Source organism: Triticum aestivum, chromosome 2B (assembly GCF_018294505.1).
Source record: "Triticum aestivum cultivar Chinese Spring chromosome 2B, IWGSC CS RefSeq v2.1, whole genome shotgun sequence".
Lineage (NCBI taxonomy): Eukaryota > Viridiplantae > Streptophyta > Magnoliopsida > Poales > Poaceae > Triticum > Triticum aestivum.
In genome coordinates, this window is record NC_057798.1 from 745119116 (window position 1) to 745125429 (window position 6314).

A 6314-nucleotide genomic window follows, 5' to 3' on the forward strand; every position below is an offset into this window, starting at 1 on the left:
GGCTCCGCCACTGGTTAGGCCTATCCGATACAAGCAACCCAAATAGAAAGGCCATGCCTATCAACCTACCCTCACTATACTCACCTTGTGGACCATTTGGAATAAAAGAATTCCTCATCTTCCAAAACAAGAGCGCCCTGTCGACGGTTGTTTTCTTGCCAACGTCCCAAATGAAGCGCACAGTTGGATCCTCAACACTAGTAGAAAAAGGGTCAAATGTGAGACACATTAGTCCCGGTTTGTAACAGAACCGGCACTAATGTGTCCATTAGTGCCGGTTCCAACGGCTAGCCGGGAGGAGCTCTTTAGTACCGGTTCGTGGCAAACCTTTAGCATCGGTTCGTGCCACGAACCGGTACTAATGAGAGTGGTGGCAGGATGTTGTCAGAGTGGGGCTCTTTCAGCACCTTTAGTACCGGTTCGTGGCACGAACCGGTACTAAAGGTCGTCCTATATAAACCCTTCGTCCACCCGCACTCTGTTCTTCCCCCTTTCCCCTCTCCCTCTCCTCTGTTCTTTCCTTCTTACTCTCGAGTTCATCACAAAATTTGCCCCAAATTTGTCAAGATTTGCAGGCCCTCATCCATTCAAATGATCACCAAGGTTAGCAACTTTGTCCTTTCATCTCTCATTGCTAGATTAGCTCTTACATTGGTTTATATAGTGATTAATTGTGGGTTTTAGTAATTTGGGAGGAATTATATGTGGTAGTATTTGATTTATATGCAATTTGAGGTCAAAATAACACTTAGTTTGCATATGTAGGTGTGGTTTACTTAGTGCCTTCTAAATCTCCGTCGTAACCACCGTCGATCGCCCGCACCGTCCCGTCGCCGGTACCACCTTGTGGTGAGCCTCTTGTTCATGAAATTTTATAAAAAAAATTGATGTTTGTGTGATTTGGATATATAGTTATTCGTATAATAATTATCTTACCCGTATGTTGTTTGTTATACATAGTGCCATGGTTTTGATATCCGTCCCCGTCGGCCCTCGTCCTTGTTATGATTCGGATGTGGTATATTCTCTTTTAAAACTATTTGTTGCATTTCGTGTTTATGACAAATTATGCCCATCAAGTTGACATAGATATTTTTACCTAGGAGGTATGTGAACCGGAAATTCCAACCGACCCTATTGTCGAGAGGTTAAATTTAGTTGAAAGAGAAAACGAGTACTTGAAAGAAAAATTGAAAAGAATTGAGGGGGAGAAGATGGAATTGGAGTTGCATGTTGCCAATGTCGTCGATGATCACAAGATCAAGATGGAGAAAATGCGCTTGAAGATTAGAAAGATTAGAAAATATGTCATCGATAGTGAGGCTTGGTATCATTATGCTGTTGGATCAATTGTTACCTTAGTTGTGATCTTGATCGCACTTGTTGTTGCATTTAAATGCTTTAGCTAGAGAGTTATTTGTTTGTTGCATTTAAGTGTTGTATGAACTTTATGTATGAACTTGTATTAATTTGGTCTATTCGGTGTTGTGTAATGAAGATGAGCCGGCAATGGATGTACGATGACCGATGCTCTCCCCAGTTCGTTGAGGGCGTGCATACTTTTCTGCTTGCGGCTGAGGCAAACAAGCGGACGGATGGTTTTATGCCTTGTCCATGTGCTGGCTGTAAGAATGGTCGCAATTACTCTACGTCAAGAACCATTCACGTCTACCTGTTTGAGTCCGGTTTCATGCCCCACTATAATGTTTGGACCAAGCACGGAGAAAGAGGGGTTATGATAGAAGACAATGAAGAAGAAGAGGACGACGACAGCTATCCTGGCCATGGGTTCCCTGAATACGATGATACAACAATGGGGGAAGAAGCTGAGCCGGTAATGCGGGAAGAAGCTGAGCCGGCAATGCGGGAAGAAGCTGAAGAAGAGGCATCAGATGAGCCCGTTGATGATCTAGGTCGGGCCATTGCCGATGCAAAGAGAAACTGCGCAAGTGATTTGGAGAAGAAGAAGTTACAGCGCATGTTAGAGGATCACAAAAAAATTGTTGTACCCGAATTGCGTAGGTGACGAGAAAAAGCTGGGCACCACACTGGAATTGCTGCAATGAAAGGCAGAGAATGGTGTATCTGACAAGGGATTTGGAAAGTTGCTGGTAATGATAAAGGATATGCTTCCAAAGGACAACGAATTGCCCGAGAGTACGTACGAAGCAAAGAAGGTTGTCTGCCCTCTAGGGTTAGAGGTGTAGAAGATACATGCATGCCCTAATGATTGCATCCTCTACCGCGATGAGTACGAGGATTTGAACGCTTGCCCGGTATGTGGTGCATTGCGCTATAAGATCAGCCGCGATGAGCATGGTGATGTCGAGGGCGAGCGCCCCAGGAAGAAGATTCCTGCCAAGGTGATGTGGTATTCTCCTATAATACCACGGTTGAAACGTTTGTTCCAAAACAAAGAGCATGCCAAGGTGATGCGATGGCACAGAGAAGACCGTAAGAAAGACGGAAAGTTGAGAGTACCCGCTGACGGGTCGCAGTGGAGAAAAATCGAAAGAAAGTACGGGAAGGAGTTTGCAGATGACGCAAGGAGCGTATGGTTTGGTCTAAGCGCAGATGGCATTAATCCTTTTGGGGAGCAGAACAGCAACCATAGCACCTGGCCTGTGACTCTATGTTTGTATAACCTTCCTCCTTGGTTGTGCATGAAGCGGAAGTTCATTATGATGCCAGTGCTCATCCAAGGCCCTAAGCAACCCGGCAACGACATTGATGTGTACCTAAGGCCATTAGTTGAAGAACTCTTACAACTGTGGAATGGAATAGGTGTACGTGCGTGGGATGAGCACATGGGGGAAGAATTTGACCTAAAGGCGTTTTTGTTCATGACCATCAATGATTGGCCTGCTCTCAGTAACCTTTCAGGATAGACAAATAAGGGATACCGCGGATGCACGCACTGTTTGGATGATACCGACAGTATATATTTGAATAGTTGTAAGAAGAATGTGTACCTGGGACATCGTCGATTTTTTCCGAGCAGGCATCCCGTAAGAAAGAAAGGCAAGCATTTCAAAGGTGAGGCGGATCACCGGACGAAGCCTCGCCACCGTACTGGTGCTGATGTACATGATATGGTCAAGGATTTGAAGGTGATATTTGGAAAGGGTCCTGGCGGACAACCTGTTCCAAAGGACGCTGACGGACGCGCACCCATGTGGAAGAAGAAATCTATATTTTGGGACCTGCCATATTGGAAAGACCTAGAGGTCCGCTCCGCAATCGATGTGATGCACGTGACGAAGAATCTTTGCGTGACCCTGCTTGGCTTTTTGGGCGTGTATGGGAAGACAAAAGATACACCTGAGGCACGGGAGGACCAGCAACGTATGCACGGAGAAGACGGCATACATCAGGGTCATGCAAGCTACGCTCTTACCAAAGAAGAGAAGGAAATCTTCTTTGAATGCCTGCTCAGTATTAAGGTACCGTCTGGCTTCTCGTCGAATATAAAGGGAATAATAAACATGGCAGAGAAAAAGTTCCAGAACCTAAAGTCTCATGACTGCCACGTGATTATGACGCAACTGCTTCCGGTTGCATTGAGAGGGCTTCTACCGGAAAACGTTCGATTAGCCATTGTGAAGCTATGTGCATTTCTCAATGCAATCTCTCAGAAGGTAATTGATCCAGAAATCATACCAAGGTTACAGAATGATTGGGGTGCAATGTCTTGTCAATTTCGAGTTGGTGTTTCCACCATCCTTCTTCAATATCATGACGCACGTCCTAGTTCACCTATGCGAAGAGATTAACGTTTTGGGTCTTGTATTTCTACATAATATGTTCCCCTTTGAGAGGTTCATGGGAGTCTTAAAGAAATATGTTCATAACCGTGCTAGGCCAGAAGGAAGCATCTCCAAGGGCCATCAAAATGAGGAGGTCATTGAGTTTTGTATTGACTTTATTCCTGACCTTAAGCCGATTGGTGTTCCTGAATCGCGGCATAAGGGCAGACTGGATGGAAAAGGCACGCTAGGAGGGGAACAAATAATATGTATGGACGGACATTCTCTCACTGAAGCACACTACACAGTTCTACAGAATTCCGCCTTGGTGGCTCCGTATATGGATGAACATAAGAATTTGCTACGCTCCAAACACCCGAAGCGGTCTGATGACTGGATTACACGTGAACAAACCAGGAGTTTCGCCAGCTGGTTGCAGACACGTACCATGCATGACACCTCTATTGAAGATGACCTGTACTTGCTGTCCCAGTTACCATCTTCGAATATAATGACTTTCAAAGGGTACGAGATAAATGGTAATACATTTTACATGATCGCCCAAGATAAGAAGAGCACCAACCAAAACAGTGATGTCCGCTTTGATGCAGAAACCAAGACGGGAAAGGAAACATATTATGGTTATATACAGGACATATGGGAACTTGACTATCGACGTGGTTTAAAGGTCCCTTTGTTTCGGTGCAAATGGGTCAATATGACACGAGGCGGGGTAACGGAAGACCCGCAGTACGGAATGACAACAGTGGATCTCAACAATCTTGCGCATGCAGACGAACCATTCGTCCTAGCCAATGATGTGGCACAGGTTTTCTATGTGAATGACATGTCTACCAAGCCAAGAAAAAGAAAAGATAAGGAAGCGAATGCATCGTACGATGAGCCAAAGCGGCACATAGTTCTTTCTGGGAAGAGAAACATCGTGGGAGTGGATGACAAGACAGACAAGTCAGAAAATTATGAAAACTTTGATGAAATTTCTCCATTCACAGTGAATATTGATCCGAGCATCCCGTTAAATGATGAAGATTTTCCATGGTTACGGCACAAAGGGACACACGCGAAGAAAAAGTTTCACACCCAAAGATCTGGGATGTGATCGGCTTCACTAGCTATCATCACTTTCTTCTGTGTTTCGCACCCAGAGGGGAATCTCTGTAATAGTTAGGGTAGTTATGTGTTTTGGCATTTGAAACGCGAAGAAATTTTATGTGCAAACATATTCACACTAATTTCAAATAATTCAAAATTTAAACTATTCAAATTTGAAAACTACGGGCACTAACAGAAAGTTTGTAATTTTTTGTACCTAAAGAGGTTGTGTCAGCCTCCGGTCAGGCTATGGCCCCACCATCACCATTTAGTGCCGGTTCATACCACAAACCGGCACTAATGAGGTTGTGTCAGGTAAGGCTGGGGCCCCACGAGCACCTTTAGTACTGGTTCATGAATGAACCAGACGTAAGCTGTTTTTTAGTCCCACCTTGCGAAGTGAGAGGGACTAGGAGCGGTTTATAAGCCCTGAGTGCAGAGACGATGAAGAAGAGGATCAATGCTCACGTTGCTTAGCTTCAAGCCTTCAAGAATACGGTAGACTGCACGGAGCTATGCGCAGTGCAGTTTACACTATTCCGAAAGGTTTGAAGTAAATTAACGAGCATTGCACCTCTTTTTTATTTTTAATAACTTATTACAACTTCGGACTTCTTCTGTTATGGCAAAAACTAATTGCACGTCGACATTTCTTTTTTTTTTTAAGTTATAACTCCAGACTTTGACCATCAAGTTTTGCAGAAAAGAAAAAATAGCAGAAAAGAAAGAAAAACTATAGCTGAAAAGAAAAAAACTATATAAAAAAACTACTCAAAAATAAATAGAAGAAAATAAATATAGCAGAAAAGAAAAAACTACTCAGAAATAAATAGAAGAAAAAATAAAGCAGAAAAGAAAAAAAATTATATTTGCTATTTTTCAATCGTTTACAAAATGACCGTGAAATTGAAAATCACTACAAAATAAACTCTGAAAATGTTGAATTTTGGCAAACTAGATGAAAAACTACTCACAAATAAATAGAAGAAAATAAATATAACAGAAAAGAAAAACTATACAAAAAACTACGCAAAAATATATAAAAGAAAATAGAGCAGAAAAGAAAAAAACTATAAAAAAATTGGGGCGCTGCCCTGTGGGCCTGATAGGCCACAAGTGTGTAATTACAGGCCTTATAGGCCCAGCAGACTCACAGGGCAGTGCACAGAGTTTAGGCCCACAAGCCTGCTATATAGAGGAGTTCGAAGTGGTAGCCGCGGCTGGGTTTATAAACCAGTGCAGCTGCCCTTCGCCCGGCGAGGTGAGACTAAACTTTCGGGTGGCAGCGCGAGGCCTTTAGTACCGGTTGGAGCCACCAACCGGTACTAAAGGGTGGTCTTTAGTACCGGTTGGTGGCTCCAACCGGTACTAAAGGCCTCGTCTTCCCGCCGCTTGGCCTGGCCAAAACAGGCCTTTAGTACCGGTTGGTGGCTCCAACCGGTACTAAAGGTGCCT